The following is an 18,311-nucleotide window of genomic DNA, read 5'->3' as shown; positions in this document are numbered from 1 at the left end:
TTAATAAGACATGGACCCGATATACAAAGAAAGATGGTGTTTTAAAATGGCCAGAAAATGGTAGTTTCGAAACTGATGTGCTAGATAATTTAGAAGCAACGTTATTTAAAAGAAAAGCCCGGCCGGCAATGTTTGACTCTTTTCGCCTTTGGCGTAAGGAAGCCAAACAGAGAAAAATTAAACAAGCGAAACGAGATAGGAAAACACAGGGAATGACGATTATACAGGCTGCTCAGCAATTCAAAGATGATGAAATAGATAATGCAATGGAAATTTCAGACAGACAGCATCGAATGGCAATAGATAAATGCTATCCGACGTTGCCTATCTCTTCCCTTGATAAAAGAAAAGATTTTGAGGAAGATTCCTTAATGTCCCACTTATTGAAATTGCCTCCGCCCTATGTACAAGGTGCTAATGCACCCCCGATGTTACAGCCTGTTCAGCCGCCAGTTGTGCTTCCGCCTGCTCCAGCTTTTCCACATTTGCCTCCTCAAGTATTGCCTATGCCAGCTTTGCCTTTAACTCCTTTGCCTTCTGCTCCTTTGGCAATTCCTAATGCTCCTTTAGTTAATTCACCTAATACCTTGTCCCCTATCCTTATGTCAAATTCTCCATCTATGCGTAAGCGATTTGCAGATACTGTCTCTGGTCTCTTATCACCTTTCTTTGAAGCTTTAAATGTGTCTCCAGCTTTTTCTCGAAGACAGTCTCGTAGTCAATTCCCAGACTCCGAAGAGCGAGAAAAATTGGACTCACTTGCTTGTAGATGGATCAAGAAGGGTCCCCAATATAGTACGTCTGATATTATGTCCACCTTTCTGCAATGGAATGCACCTACGCAGAGATATGTTTTTAAAGTTATGTGCGATACTCTCGCTAAAGAATGGGAGGATATGAATTTGGGTTCGGTCCCACAGGATCTGTTAGATGTTCAGGCTGACTTTGACAAAGGACTTATTGTGGGTCCTAAGGTTGAAAACGCTGTCAGAACACTTATTTCTTTCAGATCCCTATTGTTCTCACAGACTTTTCCTGATTCTGATCCTTCAGTTAGGACAGCACTGAAAAACTATCCCATGAGAGAGGTTTCTCCAATATGGAAGGAAGAAGTTGCAGCAGCAGGTGCTAATCCAGCTATTCCTGCGCATTTTCAGCGCATATGGATACATGTCCCCTGGAAAAGGTCTGAAGTTTTAGCACTTAAACAGTCACTACCAGATCCACGCAAAAATCCTGCTGGTTACTATAAAGAGTTGTCGCAAACAGTTGATGCATGTACTATGAATCTAGCAGATATTGACATGTTGATGGGAAATGTAGTTCCACAGACAATATGGGCTAAAATTCGTAGAGAGGATCACGCTCAAGAATTAGGCGGCGATTGGAACGCTATTATTGCCGCAGATAGAGGTCAAGTAGGTGGTGCAAAGCCCGATGCTTTGATCTCAGAACTCCCTGGTAGGATTATTACATTAATGAAAACAATGATGCCTGCTTTGAGAGTTAATTGGGATAAGCTAGCAGTATGTAAACAAAAGAAAGATGAAAGTGTTTCCGATTTCTTTACCCGATTCGAGGAGACATTCATTGATCACAGTGGTCAAGATATGGCTACAGAAGGGGGACAGCGATTATTTGTGGATAAGTTCGTATATAACTTGCTTCCTGAACTATCACACAAGCTAAAAGACTCCGAGAGTTCATGGGCAGTTTCTTCTTCCGCCCAGATATTGGCTACTGCACAATATTATGAAAATAGAGACAAAGAAGAAAGGGAAAAACAAGAGAAAAAGACGAAAGAATTAAAAACTAAAGTTCTCTTGCAACAGGCTTATCCTCCTCGTTATGTTCAGCCTCAGTTTCAACAGCCTCCGCAGTTTCAGAGGTTGTATCAAAAGCCTGAACCATTCATTCCAAGACCTTTGCTAGGTCCCAATCAATGTGCTTATTGTAGGGAGGAAGGTCATTTTAAGAACAGTTGTCCGGCATTGTTGCAGCGTAATGGAGCAACATCTGCTTCACGAGGTCGTGGTGGTTCTCAGTCAGCAAATAGAGGTAGAGGTCGAGGTGTGTTAACCCAAGGGCAGCGTTCTTTTGTCCCTCCAAATTCCGGAAATTACTTTGACCAGCAAAATGTTAGGTCTACACAGTATTACAGTGAGGATCAGTATATTGAAGGAGGGAATGAAAGTCTTCATTTTGAATAGGACAGCCATGGACAAAGTAAGGGGGTTACGTCAATTCCAGTGGATCAGAATGGACCTTATGTTAATGTCACTACAATGGGTGTTTCAGAGCCATTTCTTTTAGATACTGGTGCCATGAGAAGCTCAATCATTCATTCTAAACTCCCTCGCGCACCTTTGTCTGGCTTAACGAATGTATCTGTAGGATTTTCTGGCGCCCCTGTTCGCAATCCAGTTTCTTGCCCTTTGCCTGTTTCAATAGGCCCTTATGATTTAGAAGCTCCGCTTCTTCTGACGAATGGTTGTGGTGAAAATCTGTTGGGTTTAGATCTATTAAAAAGAATGCATGCTACGATATATTGTTCACCTTCTGGTGTATACCTCACTCTAGGACAGAAAATGACTAGTCCAATGTACTTATCAAAAGATCAATTCCCACCTGAATTGCTTTCTCTTCCCGAAACGCTTTGGGCTACGGGTCCGAATGACGTTGGTTGTCTTGAGATCCCACCTCATGTTGTTACTCTTAAGCCCAATGCTGAAATGCCACGTATTCCGCAATACAGAATCTCTACTGAAGGTGAGAAAGCACTTCTGGAAATTGTCCATGATTTGATTCAGAAGGGTGTGGTTGAGGAAACGAGAGGAAATACATGTAACAGTCCTGTTCTTCCGGTTCTTAAACGCACTGATCCTTCTCAGCCTCCTGTTTATCGTTTTGTAATTGATCTTCGGGAGGTAAACAAGATTGTCGTACCGCAGTTTCCTGTAGTCCCAGATATCACTGCTCTGTTGACGATGATACCTTCTACAGCGACTTGGTTTTCAGTTATTGATTTAAAGAATGCTTTCTTTAGTATTCCCATCGCCGAAGAGAGTAGAGATATTTTTGGTTTTTCCCTCGGAGGCCGAAGCTTCCGGTTTAAACGCGCACCTCAAGGTTATTGTGAAAGTCCCTCTATTTACAGTCAAGCTCTAAAATGTCATCTTGATGCCTTTTCCTTACCGTCCGGTGCCGCTCTCATTCAGTACATGGATGACTTATTAGTTGCCGCTGATTCAGAGGAGATTTGCAAAAACGTGACCGTTGCACTGTTGCGTCATTTGTTTGATCTGAATCACAAGGTTTCTCCTTCTAAATTACAATATGTCTGTCGCGAGGTGACTTATTTGGGTCATCTCTTGTCAAAGGAGGGACGACGATTGACCCCCGAACGAATTCAGGCAATTGCACAAATGTCAGTGCCATCCACACAAAGAGAGGTACGTGCTTTTTTGGGCATTACTTCTTATTGTAGACAGTGGATTCCGAGTTTCTCTTTATTGGCTAAACCGCTGTTGGCGCTAACTTTAAAAGATACGCCTCAGCCTCTTCCGTGGACTGACGAATGTCAGAAGAGTTTTACTGATTTGCATATTGCTTTGTGTTCTGCTCCTGTATTGGGTACTCCTGATTACAGTAAGCCCTTTACGCTCTATGTCCACGAAAGAGAGGGTTGTGCATTGTCAGTCTTAACGCAGCGTTTTGGAGATCAACAGCGACCATGCGCATATTTCTCAGCTACGTTAGATCCAGTAGCTAAAGCATTGCCTAGTTGTCTTAAGGCGACAGCGGCAGAAGCAATTTCTATTCGACAGTCTGCTGGAGTAGTGCTAGATAATACTCTCATTGTTATGGTGCCACATGCAGTGGATATTTTACTAAATAGGACAAAAACGCAGCATCTTACGAGTGCCCGGTTGTCCGGATATGAGCTGACGCTTTTGGCTAGTCACATACACATCAAACGATGTAATACCCTGAATCCAGCTACTTTGTTGCCTCTTCCAGAAGAGAGAGATGTCTCTGAACAGCATGATTGTTTTCTCCGTACTGAAGAAGAGACTAAGGGTAGAATTGACCTAAAAGACACGCCATTAGTGAATCCAGATGGAACACTATGGGTAGATGGTTCTTGTTTCAAGCTCCCGAATGGAGATACAGTTTCAGCCTACGCTATTACTACTTTGCATACGATTGTGGAGACAGCACGCATTAGACATAATTCAGCTCAGGCAGCTGAATTGATAGCCTTAACTAGAGCGTGTGTGTTATCCAAAGGAAAAAGAGTAAACGTGTACACTGATAGCCAATACGCTTTTGGTGTAGCGTTTAACTTTGGGCGTTTATGGAAGGAAAGAGGATTCTTTACTTCCCATGGTACTAAGATACAACATGGTCCATTAGTGACTGAACTTCTTGAGTCACTTACAATGCCTACTCAGATAGCGATCGTGAAGTGTAGTGCACACAAAAAGATTGTGGACGATGTTGGTCGAGGAAATGCATTTGCAGATGAGGTAGCGAAAAAGACAGCCAGAGACAACACAAGTCGAATGTATGTTGCAGGTCCCGCAAACTGTGTAAGAGAAAAGGGAATGTGTGAAGATACAGTAGAGAGTGTGAAATCAATTCAAGGAGAGGCTACGGAGAATGAGTTGAGAAAGTGGAAGGAAAGTACAGGAATGTTAGATGAGATGGGATGTTGGGTTGAATTATCAGAACATCAACGTTGGCTGTTACCAGATGCTTATGTACTACCTGTAGTTACTATGGCACATGGTCCAGCTCACCTAAGTACAAAAGGAATATGTAAACTTCTGGCTCCAGTGTGGCAAAATGAGGGGATCCCAAAGTGTGCAAATAATGTAGTAAAACATTGTATTGTTTGCTTGATGTACAATCCGGGAAAGGGAACCCCAACTCCAGCAGGTCATTTTGCTCCTCCAACATATCCATTTGAGGTGTTGCAGATCGATTATATTCACATGGAACGATGCAACAACCTCAAATATGTTCTGGTGGTAGTATGTGCTTTTTCTAGATGGGTAGAAGCCTACCCTCTGAAGGACAATACTGCTTTATCAACTGCCAAAATACTTTTGAAAGAATTCTTCCCTAGGTTTGGTTTGCCGCGCATTGTCTGGAGTGACAATGGGAGCGAATTTGTGGGTCAAGTCATGCAAAAAGTTTGTGCAGGTCTTGGCATAAAACAGAAGTTCCACGCGGCGAATCACCCACAGTCGGCTGGTTTAGTAGAATGCTACAATGGAACCTTGAAGCTTAAAATTGCTAAGGTGCAAGCTAGCACAGGACTTAATTGGCCTGATGCTTTACCATTGGCTCTTCTGTCCACCAGAACAGCAGTACACTCTCGTTTGGGGCTTAGCCCTTACGAAGTGATATTTGGTCGCCCAGCTAATGTATGGGGAGTTCCTCGCCCTAAGAAATACTCAGACTTGCCATACCCGATGTTGATTGACTACTTGCATGACCTTACAACTAAATTGCGTGTTCTTCATCAACAGGTTCAGAGTGCTCTACCAGAGGCTTCCACAGACCCAGGTCATTCCATCCGACCAGGTGACTGGGTCTGCACGAAAAATTTCCAACGACAGAGAAATTTGGAGCCCAGATGGAGAGAGCCACGCTTGGTTCTTTTGACCACAAGAACAGCAGTTAAAGTCGAAGGAAAGAAAAACTGGGTGCATGCCGTGCACTGCAAGAAAGTGCCTTTGCCCTTGCCTTTCGATCAGTGGGTCCGTAGAGGCATCAGTGACTCTGAAAGTGAGAAAGTTCCGCAATTTGTACCATTCAGTGATGCGCGTCTAATTGGAACACTTTCTGAGAAAGAGGACGACGACATCCTTCAAGAAGCAATACCATCGCATCGTCGCTTGAACACGACAAATCCAGGAACATTGTTTCAAAACCAGACTGCCTCTGGACAGGAACGCTATAATTTGAGACCAAGACCAAAGAACTTGTAAATTTCTCTCCTATGTAGTACTCTATCCCGGTTGCAGGGTCACGGTAGGAGTCTTAGTTACGACCTGAGTAAGTGGCAATAGGCCTGCAGGACCTCACAGTGTCATAGGACGGTAGATAATCGTGACTACAGTGATTGAGGAAGATTGCCGTGAGCATCCACTTAGAAAGATGGAGGCTACATTAGATAAAAGAGAAAGTAAAAATGTAAAGAATAATTGTAAAGAAATATATAGTCGTTGTAGTATTGCTCTATGCGTCATTATATTGTCGTGTATTCTTTTGGCATCTGTAAACTGGATCATTATTACTCTGCAGCAAAAAGTTGTCTCTTCTCCTGCCTCTACATCTTCTTCTACTATCTCTCCGCACCTATTTCACACTCTTCCCCAGCATGAACTCATCAGAAGAACTGAATACTTTAACAATTCCTTCGTCCAGTTGTTACATCAACATCAGTTAGTGATCAATACAACTGACTGTTGGGTGTGTGGACTCATACCACATACGGTAGAAAAAGGAATGCCATATTTAGTTCTTCCATTCTCCTATGAAGGTTCCGCTTGGGCTTATTTTGTCATTTTCAATAATGCATATCAAAGTAAAATTAAACAACCTGTCAGTTCACATAGTGTTGGTTCAGATTTCAGTCATAGTTTATTGATAAAAGGAATGGTAGCTATGGCTAAAATCATGGAAAAAAGTGAAGCTTCCATAGATGAAAGAAAAGCATATACCAATTGGAACATAACTAATTACATTTCCAGCCTCAATGATAAGATTGAGCAAGGAAAATCTCCTCCGATACGGGTCATACCCCAACAAGGAAATTTCTGTCTGCAAATAAATGATAGAACTCCAAACACCAGACAAAGAGAAAGTTTATGTTCCCATACATATGTTTATTCAGCCCTGAATTCACTGCCGTTAGTACCATCTCAAGGTACATACTTCGTTTGCCACGATAGGGCTTATACATGGTTGCCAGCTGATTTCTCTGGTACTTGTTATATAGCCTTTCTTCTTCCCCCTACATACACCGCTCCTGCGAACCATCATAAAAATAGATATGGCAGAGGGATTGTGGATTCGAAAGACACAGCAGGACAAGAGGGAGGAGATTTCCTCAAAGGATTTCTTCCCTTCTGGGGTCCAATGGCCAACAGCAGAAATATAAGGCAATTGGTTCGTGTCGTAGAAACCACCATAGACATCACTGTAGGAGCTTTAAGTAACATTACAGCTGAACTACAGGCTGATCGTCTTATGACCTTGCAGAACCGTGTTGCCTTAGACTTTGTTCTTGCGGACCGTGGTGGAGTATGCAAATTGATCGGATCAAGTTGCTGTATTTTCATACCTAATGACGCTCCGACAGTATACCAAGCTATCTCTAAGTTACACATAATCTCCGAGTCGATTCATCAGGACGAAGGAGATTGGTCCTTTTCAGAGTGGTTTTGGGGATTACTGTCCAAATGGGGTTGGAAGGTATTGACATTCTTTGGAGTAATTTTAGCTTTTATATTCTCTTGTTGTCTTTGTATGCACTGCGGTCCTGCCATCTGCAACCTATGTGCTACTGCATGTATTCCCAAACCCAAGTCACAAAGAGCAGAGAATATCAAAATGATGGTACAGCAACAGCTTGATGACCTCATGGCCATAGACATCGACTCAGATTAACATGAGTTTGTGTATCTTGCCTGAGTTCTGGCAAAAGGAGGGTCTGAGGAAATTCGATTTTTAATACGATCGTATCGACCCGCCATTTTGTGGCCCGCCGCCATTTTATGTTGCCTTCACTCAGGCAGCACAGCGAACGAAGTCCATTCTGCCTTTTCTGCTTATTCTGCAACATGGTGTTCAAAACAGCCTTCTGCCTCTATCTTTACAAGGCTGGTATTAAGGTCTGACCGAGTACACTAATCCCTGTCTGGTTTTCTAATTCTTGTTTCAACTATCTGTAGGCTCACACTATTCTCCGCCGATCTTATCTTATCGTCTGGCCTTCGCTGTCCTTTGCTAGTATTCTCTCATTTCACAACTGTCCTCCAAACGCACACAAACTTATCACACCACATGCAACTTCGTTGTGGATCGGTTAATGAATTAGTTCAAGGGAGGGGTGACAAACACAGCTGGAGGGGAGGCAACCTTAAGTCACTTAATACTTTGTTTTCCAATTCCTTCTATTGGTGCTGTCTTGTTTTCCGACATTTCTATTGGCTCTGTTCTATCTTTACATTATTCTTACTGGGTCCTTTCTATGTGTTCTGGGAGTGTATGTAGTTAATAAATGGTTTTTATACGGTATATAAGATTGTGCGCCACAAAGTAAAGTGGCAGTCTCCTGAGAACATACCTTGTGTACTTCTTGGACAACTGTACTAGCTGCAGCTAATAAAATCTGATCTTTTACGCCTGATAGAGTGTCCCGTGTCTCTGTTAGTTGAGGCAGGTGAATCCAAGGAGATTTCAGGCGTACCCTGCGCCGCCAGGCCCATAAGGTTCTGGTTCTTCAGGGGGGAAGGTGAGATAACAAGAAAGGCTTTGAATAGTAAGTTTAAAAGGGAGCTATTACAGAACCCCCTAGTGCAGTGAGAGGGGACATGCTCTTTGCTGTGTACAAACCCTAACAGTTGCCCCCCTCAAAGGCCCTCCTACAGGACGGGGTTTTCCTGGATTTTTTAAATAAAACCGTCTAATCAGCTGTAGGGCATGTACATATGATGCTGGTTCCCATGAATTCTCAGATTCATCATATCCTTTCCATTCTACTAAATAAAACAGACGTCCACTAATTCTTTTTGAGTCTTTTATGCTTTTCACTTCATATTCCAGATTTCCTTTAATTGGTATGGGTGGAGGTGGTGGTTCAGGTCGGGTTTTTGAGTTGTACGGCTTAAGCAAGGACACATGGAATGTAGTATGTACTGGATATTCTTTTGGTAAATCTAATTTTACTGTTACCGGGTTTACTATGGCAGTTATACTAAAGGGTCCAATGAAACGTGGTTGCAGCTTTCGGGATCCCTCTATGTTTAGATTTTTTGTGGAGAGCCATACCTTGTCACCAATTTTATACATTGGGGACTCAGACCTGTGTTTGTCTGCTTGTCTTTTCATGCTTTCCTTGTACTTTAATAAATGTTTCCTGGCTTTGTCTTGTATGTCACCTAACCTCGTTAGTCTATCCGTTACTGTAGGCAACAGGGAATCTTCTAAGAAAATGGGTATAGCTCTTGGATGATACCCCTGCAAGAAATAGAATGGTGAGCAAAGTAGAGCTGAATGCTCAGTATTATTATAAACAAACTCTGCTACAGGAAGAGCTTCCAACCATTCACTAGAATAATCAGCCAATAAACAACGTAGCGTTTGAAGTAAGGTTTGGTTCAGTCGTTCAGTCTGTCCATCTGTCTCTGGGTGGAAAGCAGTGGATAAGGCCACATCTATTTTCAGTTTTTCACATAATTTTTTCCAAAATCTGGAGTTGAACTGGCTCCCTCGGTCTGACACCACTTTGCTTGGCAAACCATGTAAACGCACAATTTCCCTTATAAAAATATCGGCAAATTCTGCCGCCGTGGGTAATTTCCGTAATGGTACAAAATGTGCCATTTTAGATCAAAAATCCACTATAACCAACACTGTTGTGAAGGATTTTACAGGTGGTAAACCTACAATAAAGTCTATGCTCACAGTGTTCCAAGGTTGTTTGGGTGTTGGCATTGGTATTAACAAGCCGTCAGGAGCCTTATGAGAAGATTTATGTCTTGCACAAATTGGACAGGTAGTGACAAATTGCTTAATGTCCTTTCTTATAGTGTCCCACCAAAAGTGTTTTTGCACATTTTCCAGGGTTTTTACCCAACCAGGATGACCTGCCAACGGTGAGGCGTGATGCCAAATTATCACCTGTGTTTGTAATTCAGAGGTGGGCACTAACAGCATGTTGTCGTGATACAATAAACCTCGTTGTATTGTGTTATGGGAATCCTTTAACCAATCCTGAGGTGCTATTTGCATGTGTGCATTATATAGATCTGTGATGAAATCCTTCTGTTGTACTGGTGCCAACAACTTTTGGGGAGGAATAATGGGTTCTCCTATTTTATCTTGTTTCATGTCTGAGGTATGTCCGTATCTAGATAACACATCAGATTGAATTTGTTGTGCACCTGGTCTATAGTTTATAACAAAGTCAAATGTGCTAAAAAAATTTAACCAGCGCATCTGACGTGGTGTTAGTGCTTTAAGTGATCCAAAAAACTGTAGGTTCTTATGGTCAGAAAAGATTGTAACTGGGTACTTGGCTCCCATTAAATGGTGCCTCCATTCTGAAAAGGCTACTTTGATAGCTAGTAGTTCCCTTTCAGCCACAGTGTAATTTTGTTCAGCTGGTAATAACTTTTTGGAATAGAAGGCTATAGGATGTAACTGGCCATCTACTGCATCTCGTTGAGAGAGAACTCCTCCTAAAGCTACTTGTGAAGCATCCGCTTCAACAAAAAAGGGCAAGTCAGGATCAGGATGTTTCAGAATTGGGGCTGAAGTGAACTTTTGTTTTAGGAGTTGAAAGGCGTGTGCCGCCTCATCAGTCCAAAGAAATCGTTGCCCTTTCCGCAACAAGGTAGTTATTGGGGCTGCAATGTCTGCAAAATGTGCAATAAACCTCCTATAAAAATTGGCGAAACCCAGAAATTTCTGAATATCTTTTACAGAGGATGGTTCTGGCCAATCAGCAATAGCACTGATTTTCTTTACATCCATAGTTATTCCTTGAGGTGACAGGCAGTATCCTAAAAAGTCCACCTTGTTGACATTAAAAGTACACTTTTCTAACTTAGCAAAAAGATGATTTTCTTTTAACTTTGATAATACTGCACGAACATGTTGGGTATGTTCTTCTGAGTTCTTAGAGTAAATGAGGATGTCGTCTATGTATACTATGACACAAACGTCCAGGAATTCGTGTAGGACCTCATTTATAAAGAACTGAAAGGCCGCAGGGGCATTACATAACCCAAAGGGCATTACTGTGTACTCAAATAAACCAAACTTTGTCTTGAAAGCTGTCTTCCACTCATCCCCCTCTTTTACTCCGACCAGGTGGTAAGCTCCCCGCAGATCTAGTTTAGTGTATACAGCAGAATGTCTTAATTGATCCAACAACACAGGTATTAGAGGAAGAGGATATTTATTCTTTATTGTAGCCTTATTTAGTCCTCTATAATCGATACACGCGCGCAGGGATTTATCCGGCTTCGGGATAAAAAAGAGTGGAGATGACACTGGAGATGTGAAATGACGGATGAACCCAGACTGTAGTAGGTCATCTAGGTAGGTTCTTAAGTATTTGGTTTCTTCGTCAGTCAAAGCATATACTCTGTTATTAGGTAAAGGGGCCCCTGGGATAAGATCTATACGGCAGTCATAAGACCGATGTGGGGGCAGCACACTAGCCTTTACTGGATCAAAGACGTCTTTAAAGTCAGAATATTCAGGAGGGAGACTTGGTTCATCTTGTGTAACACTAGCACAGTGTAATACTGTGCTCTGTTCTGTACCTGCTTCTTGATAGCAATTGGTTCTACAGAAAGAGGAATCCAAAGTAACAGTTCTATTCACCCAATCAATTTTTGGGTTATGAGTTGTTAACCAGGGTACCCCGAGAATCAAACCAATATTAGGAGTATCTATCAGATCAAAGCTAATCACCTCTGTGTGCCCGTTCTGACAGACCATAACAAGTGGACTTGTTTGTTTTGTGATTAATCCAGAGGTCAATTCTGACCCATCCACTGCACATACTGCTTCTGGACAAGGCTTTAGGCACATAGGAAGTCCTAAGATTTCAGCTAACTTATTATCCACAAAATTTCCTGTTGCGCCTGAGTCCAGTAGGACAGGGAGAGAATGCCTCACTTGGGTAGTAACAATTAAAACGACCTGAATGATGAAATGTCTAGGTATGTGCGGTACCCTGAAGGCTGCAGCATTAGAGGTTTGATTAAGATGTTTTCTCGAACAAGTAACCTCTCCCCTTGTCAAGCTTAATCGTTTCCCGATTCAGTTGAGGAGGTGGAGGAAACAGCACCCTTTCGTGGAGTTTTAGGCTTTACTGGACATTCTCTGGCAAAGTGACCTGCCCTGCCACAATATAAACATAATTGAAATGTTCTCCTTCTTTCTTTTTCCTCTGATGTGAGTGGACCTCTGAGTGTCCCTATTTGCATAGGCTCTGGTTCAGGGAGTTTATTATCTGTGTCTTTCTTCTCGTGTCTAATAAAAGTTAACCGTGATTCCAGTTTGTATTTATCTCTCTTTCTTTCTCCTAGTCTATGTTCTAATTTCACAACTAAATCTACAAAGTCTGAATAGTCTTTTGGCAAATCAACGATATGAGCCAGCGCGTCTTTTAACTCGTCTCTCAAACCTTTATAAAAAAGGGAGACACGCTTTTCTTCTGGCCACTGTGTCTCGGTGAGTAAACGATTAAAACTAGTGAGATAGGTCAATAAATCCTTGTTACCTTGTTTAAGATTTAAAAGCTCATTATCACTTGCCTGCATGAAAGTGTGTTTTGCAAAAAGGCTGGTCATGGTACGTTTAAATTGATTCCAATTATGGAGGATGGGATCATCTCTATCCACGAAAGGAATTGACCAATTGGCTGCTGTGCCACCCAAATAAGACAAGACGAATGCCACTTTCGTATCATCAGTAGGGAACTGTTGTGGCTTACAAATGAAGTGTAATTGACATTGATTGATAAAAACATGGAATTTGTTACTATCTCCATGAAAACGTTCAGGTGCTGCTAAGGGCACAACATTAGGAACATTAACAGTAACCTCAACTGGGGAAGGCAAAGTTGTATGTTTTGATGGCGCCCCTGTCTCTGAGGAGGTTTTAAACAAAGGCGTAGAAGCTGTGTTCCACTGAGATCCCCTAAATTTATACCTGCTTAAATCCTGTTTTAAAGAGGTATTCTCCATCTTTAATCTCTCTATTTCCTCTTGCATATGTTGCAAGATGCCAGACACTGATTCATTATGAGCCAAGTCCTCATTTAGGGCCTGCGCCATATCCGTGACGTCAATGCCCTATATTTCTTCCCCGGTATTCATCGTCCACCAGAACTGAAATTATTTTTTAAGGCTTGTGCTTCTGTCAAAGCCCAGCTCACCTGAGTTCTTGTTCAGTTCTGATGGAGGTTGAAGACAATCCGACCCCACCCTGAAACTGCTTGTTCCAGCACACTAGTTTTTAAAACAGTGCACTAAGAACAGAAGCTCAAGGGAAGGGGGGAAGTGGATAAAATAAAAAAAAGAGAGACAACACTGTTCTTGCGTTTCCACTGTTGAAGTGCTGCACAAATCTGCGGCCCTTTCTGACTTCTATAGAAACTGGTGCCTAATGAAACATAAACAAAGAACAGATAAGTGCAACCTATTCCTAAATGGGTTCCTGACTATCCCTTTATTTATTGGAAATTCTCTTCTAAAAGTACCTCTTGGATCCTGGTCTCTAGTTTCCAGGTTTGGAATGTGTTACTGCTCTGGGATGTGTTTTCTATTACTGTTAAGCTTCTAAAAAATTAAACATATACCGTTATCAGAATTACCAATATCAAACATTCATCATAATATAACTAAAGCCTAAATTCCCAATAGCAGACTCACTTTTCGCATATTTCCAGAATCTTTTATAAAACAAATACTGTACTTTTACATCAAAATACAGCATGTAATTTGTGCAAGTCCTTGATTTACTGTTTTCCTTGCTGTCAATGGTTTCCACTGTTCGATTCCCAAAAGTTCCATGAAAAAAAACAATGTCCGCTTCACAAAGTCCTGCAAAATAATCCTGCAACAAAGAGCCTTAATCACAATGCTCGTGGAAGGCACTTCGCCTCAAACTGTCTATACACGAATCCAGAAATTGCCGTCAAAGCTCCCTCAGGTAATAAAAAGTTTTGCACTTACTTGTTGCTGGCAAGAGATACTGATCAGTCTAACCTTGTCTTCTTTCTCTTTTGCAGGTTACTCGTAGGAGAGAGGCTGAGGCAAGGAGGAACCGGAAACCGGAAGAAGGAAGAGCCAGCAGCTGCGCCAATTGAAGTCAAAGAAAGTCTGTAAAGAGCAGGAGTGCCAGTGCCGAGGGATCTGTTCTCAGGTAAGCGGGAGGTAGACGAGCACAAGCACTGGGTGAGGCTCGGGGGATGCCTTTTATAGACAGGGCTGGGTGTGGTTCGAAGAGCTGGGTGTGGTTTGAAGGGCTGGGTGTGGTCCTCACATGCTGCACATGTTCTTGGAAGGTGTGCAGAGCTGGGTGTGGTTTGAAGAGCTGGGTGTGGTCCTCACATGCTGCACATGTTCTTGAAAGGTGTGCAGAGTTTCAGTTATTATGCAAATGAGTTGGATTAACACATGGCCTAGGGAGGAGTGTTTTAAAGAAGCCTTGGTAAAAGCAAGGCCCAATGTGTAAACAAAACAGCACATTAAACAACATACACAGAAGCCTGGGGGGGGGGAAGGTGAGATAACAAGAAAGGCTTTGAATAGTAAGTTTAAAAGGGAGCTATTACAGAACCCACTAGTGCAGTGAGAGGGGACATGCTCTTTGCTGTGTACAAACCCTAACACTATCAACCACATCCTTCACCCTGATTGGGTCTTTTCGTGCCATCCAAGATGGAGAAAAATGGAATGGAATGGCACCTCGCCTGCCATACCTGAGGGGTGGTGCAGGCTGGGGTTGGAAACTCCTTCTATCCTGATCTTTGCTAAAAGGGGCAAAACTGTTGGCCATCTGCTGCTGTGGCGGTTGCCTTTGAAGCTGACCACTGGTGCAGGGTACATGTCTGGGGGAGGACGTGCAACACCTTTACCCAGGAAAAGGCTTTGTGTTCTGGTTCCTGAGAGCAAAAGGCTTTCACCCCATTAGTTCAGAATCATATCTGGAGGTGGCAGGATGGTTAGGACCAGTCAGCAATCATGCCAGGGCTGTTAGGTTTTGAAGTGGACACCTCTAAGTTGCCCTCTGGATACATTTTATAATAAATCCAACCCTGGCATTAGTAGAGATTTATTATCTTTTGATACCAAACAACCTATTGTTCAGAGAGGCCATCATGTACCTGGGGAACTCATAATTACCAGTGCCCACCACATGAATTTGATATGGCTCCCTTGAATACTTACTATGTCTTAAGGTTTAGCAAAGACACAGAAGGGGCATATATGCTCATGCTCATATATTTCTTCACATGAATTTTAACGCACCCTGCCTTAGGCCTGTAAGACCTGCCATAGGGGTGGCTTACCTACATTGCATGCAGTGCTAGTGGTCATTGCAATGTGGGTGAGTGCCATATAGAGCTTGCAACTTTAGATTCAACTTGTCATGCATTTGCAATGGCAGTCTGCTGGAGGCTGGTGTGGGGCCCCCTTAGAGTGGCACAATTCGTGCTGCAGCTCTGAGGGACCCTCTTCAGTACCCATGTCCTAGGTACACGAGGTACCATTAACTAGGGACTGACAAAGGTGGCTGAAGTGCAAACAGTACAGTTTTATGGAAAGAGATGTGGCCATGGTAACCTGTTTAGCAGTAGCCCGTGGCACTTGCAGTTTGAAACCATATAATTTTACAGGCAGAAAGTGGGGGGCTACTATGTCAAAATAGGCCACGTCTCACACTCAGATACACACTGATACATACATTGACACACTTAGGCACACATTTATGCATACATTAACACACCCAGGCACACACTGATGCATACACAAGCACACCCAGAAAGACACTTATGAATAGACCTAGACACCCAGGCACACACTGATGCATATGATGACACAACCACGCACACACTGATACATATACTTACAGACGGATATCTTCACTGACTTACCCAGACACTAGCACACACTTGCGCATACACTGTCGCAGCCCAAAACACTAATGTATACACATACACATCCAGACACACACTCATGCCTACACTGACACAAGCAGGCAGACCCTGATACCTATACTAACTCATCAACCCACACACTATTACATGCAGTAACACACCCAGACACACACTGATACATACACTGACACCCAGCCACACTGATACATACACCTACTGTGGAATCGCATTTTACAGTTCTTAGGTATGCTATGCCTAGTGGCCCATGTGATACACAATGACAATCTCTGCACAGGTCTATCATTAAGTAAAGAGGCCTACAAATGTAATTCGCCACTGCTAGGAACGCATTATGTTGCAAGGCTTGCTCTCTGAACACCCATCATGAAATATCATCGTCATTGCATGCTAGCTGAAGCAATCCCCCTTCTGGAAAGTATCAGTCTGAGTACGTGGTGTTCTCAAGTTCTGTCACAAGATGGACCATGTGATATTAGGCACGTAGACCTCCTTGTGTAAAAGCCTTGTCTATGCTTTTTTTATTACTATATATGGTGTGATAGGAAAAACCACCTTCAGCCATAATGGAGAAATAATCATACGTCAATCATACGTCAATGTCAACGAACCAATAGAACGTTGAATTATGTTTGTGGTTTAATACTATAAAAGATCGTGTATTACTTCCTTTAATCAGGCTGTTCGTGTGCAACTAGTACCAAGCATCCTCCATGTAGATGTCTTTCTATCTCTAATAAATTCTTTATGTTTACCTAGAAGAGCTGGCTAACGGTCGTTTGTATCCTGGATGGGTGCTGAATAATTAGGCTTCTACATTTGGTGAAGAATGCGGTCTCGTTGTTTGGATGACTCCCTTCAGCCCAGCTCCTGCTTCGGTCGGGCCTACTACTGAACAATTGGACAAGGACCCTTCTGTGACGCAGGCTTGGGCTGTCGCGAGTATCTATTGCTGCCTCGTGATCCTGCTCTCGCTGTCTGCTTTCTTGTATATTCGGTGTAAATATCACGAGACAGGAAGGTAACTGAGTTGTTTCGTTAATGTGTTTCCTGCATAGTGTTGGTGATGGATTTATGGTTAATATATATATATATAACGTACCCCTTAGCCTGCTCTTTTTTATCATAGCATTTTTTCTCTGTCTCCAGTGGCATGCCAAGGGCATTTCTTCCTCTATTGCGGGCTCCTCTAATACACCTCGTGAAAACATTCAGATGGTTAACTATAGCCGTTCGCCGGCTGCTGGCATTCTGTGTTAATTCAGTCCTTCCATTGTATTACACCATTTCCTTCCTCCCTGCGCTGCAGCTGTATAATTAGATTAGCTTCCTGTATTTCATGTAGCTTGTTACTGTGTTGCTTCAGAACACAGTGCGAGTCGCTGTTTGCAGTCCCCAGCCGGAGGGGCTGGGGTGGATAACTCTGGCCAGAGAGGGTGTTGTAGGCGCCAACCCCAGGTTAAAAGGGCGTTGCCCAGATGTGTAATGGTAGTGGTCCATTCCAGAACAACTGGCAGGTGGTGCGAGGGTCTATGTGTCTATGTGTATGAGAATGGTAGTGGTCCATTTAAGAGGAAATGGCAGGTGTTGTCAGCGTCCGTGTGTATCGGAATGATAGTGGTTCATTCCAGTATTAGAATGATAGTGGTTCATTCCAGTGGAGCAGGAAGGCGATGCCAGGCTCTGTTTGTCGTGTTAGCCAATTGTTATGTTATCTGTTTCCTGTGATATTGCAGCTCTTTGAACTATGCCTATGACATAATGAACTATCGGCTACTCATGTAAAATAGTGTGAACTATAGATGCTGATTTGATTACGTGTGTGTGTGGAAGTGGTTTTTGAGCTATGAATGCGTGTGTGTGTGTGGAAGTGGTTTTGAGCTATGAATGCATGTGTGTGTGAAAGTGGTTTTTGATCTATGAATACGTGTGTGTGCGAAAGTGGGTTTTGATTCGTGAAGGAAGGGTTCACCACAAGGTGGTGTACTGTGATTTATTTAGACTGCATGCATTTGCGCTTTAGGATAAGAATTTTTAAAAAATGTAAGACTAGGTGGGTGGACTGCTGGGCGACATAATACCGATTTTTATGACAATTGACTGATTTAATCTGCCAACATCCCACAGTACAAATACCACCCTGAACTCACTACATATTGATACAAGGGGTGGGAGTAGGATCACCCCACAGGGCAAGTTGTACTGTGACCCTTGTCTATGGTTCTGCCGTCACATGTGGTTGCCTTACTTGTTCACCGCTATTGCATTATCTGTGTGTCACTGGCCACGGATCTGGTCCAGTTTCCAATATCATACAGCCGCACCCTGCCCCAGGGCAGGAAAGCAAGGGTGTGATATTCTTATCTTTCCCTCC

This window comes from Pleurodeles waltl, chromosome 10 (assembly GCF_031143425.1).
Source record: "Pleurodeles waltl isolate 20211129_DDA chromosome 10, aPleWal1.hap1.20221129, whole genome shotgun sequence".
Classification (NCBI taxonomy): domain Eukaryota; kingdom Metazoa; phylum Chordata; class Amphibia; order Caudata; family Salamandridae; genus Pleurodeles; species Pleurodeles waltl.
This window is presented reverse-complemented; position numbering follows the sequence as displayed.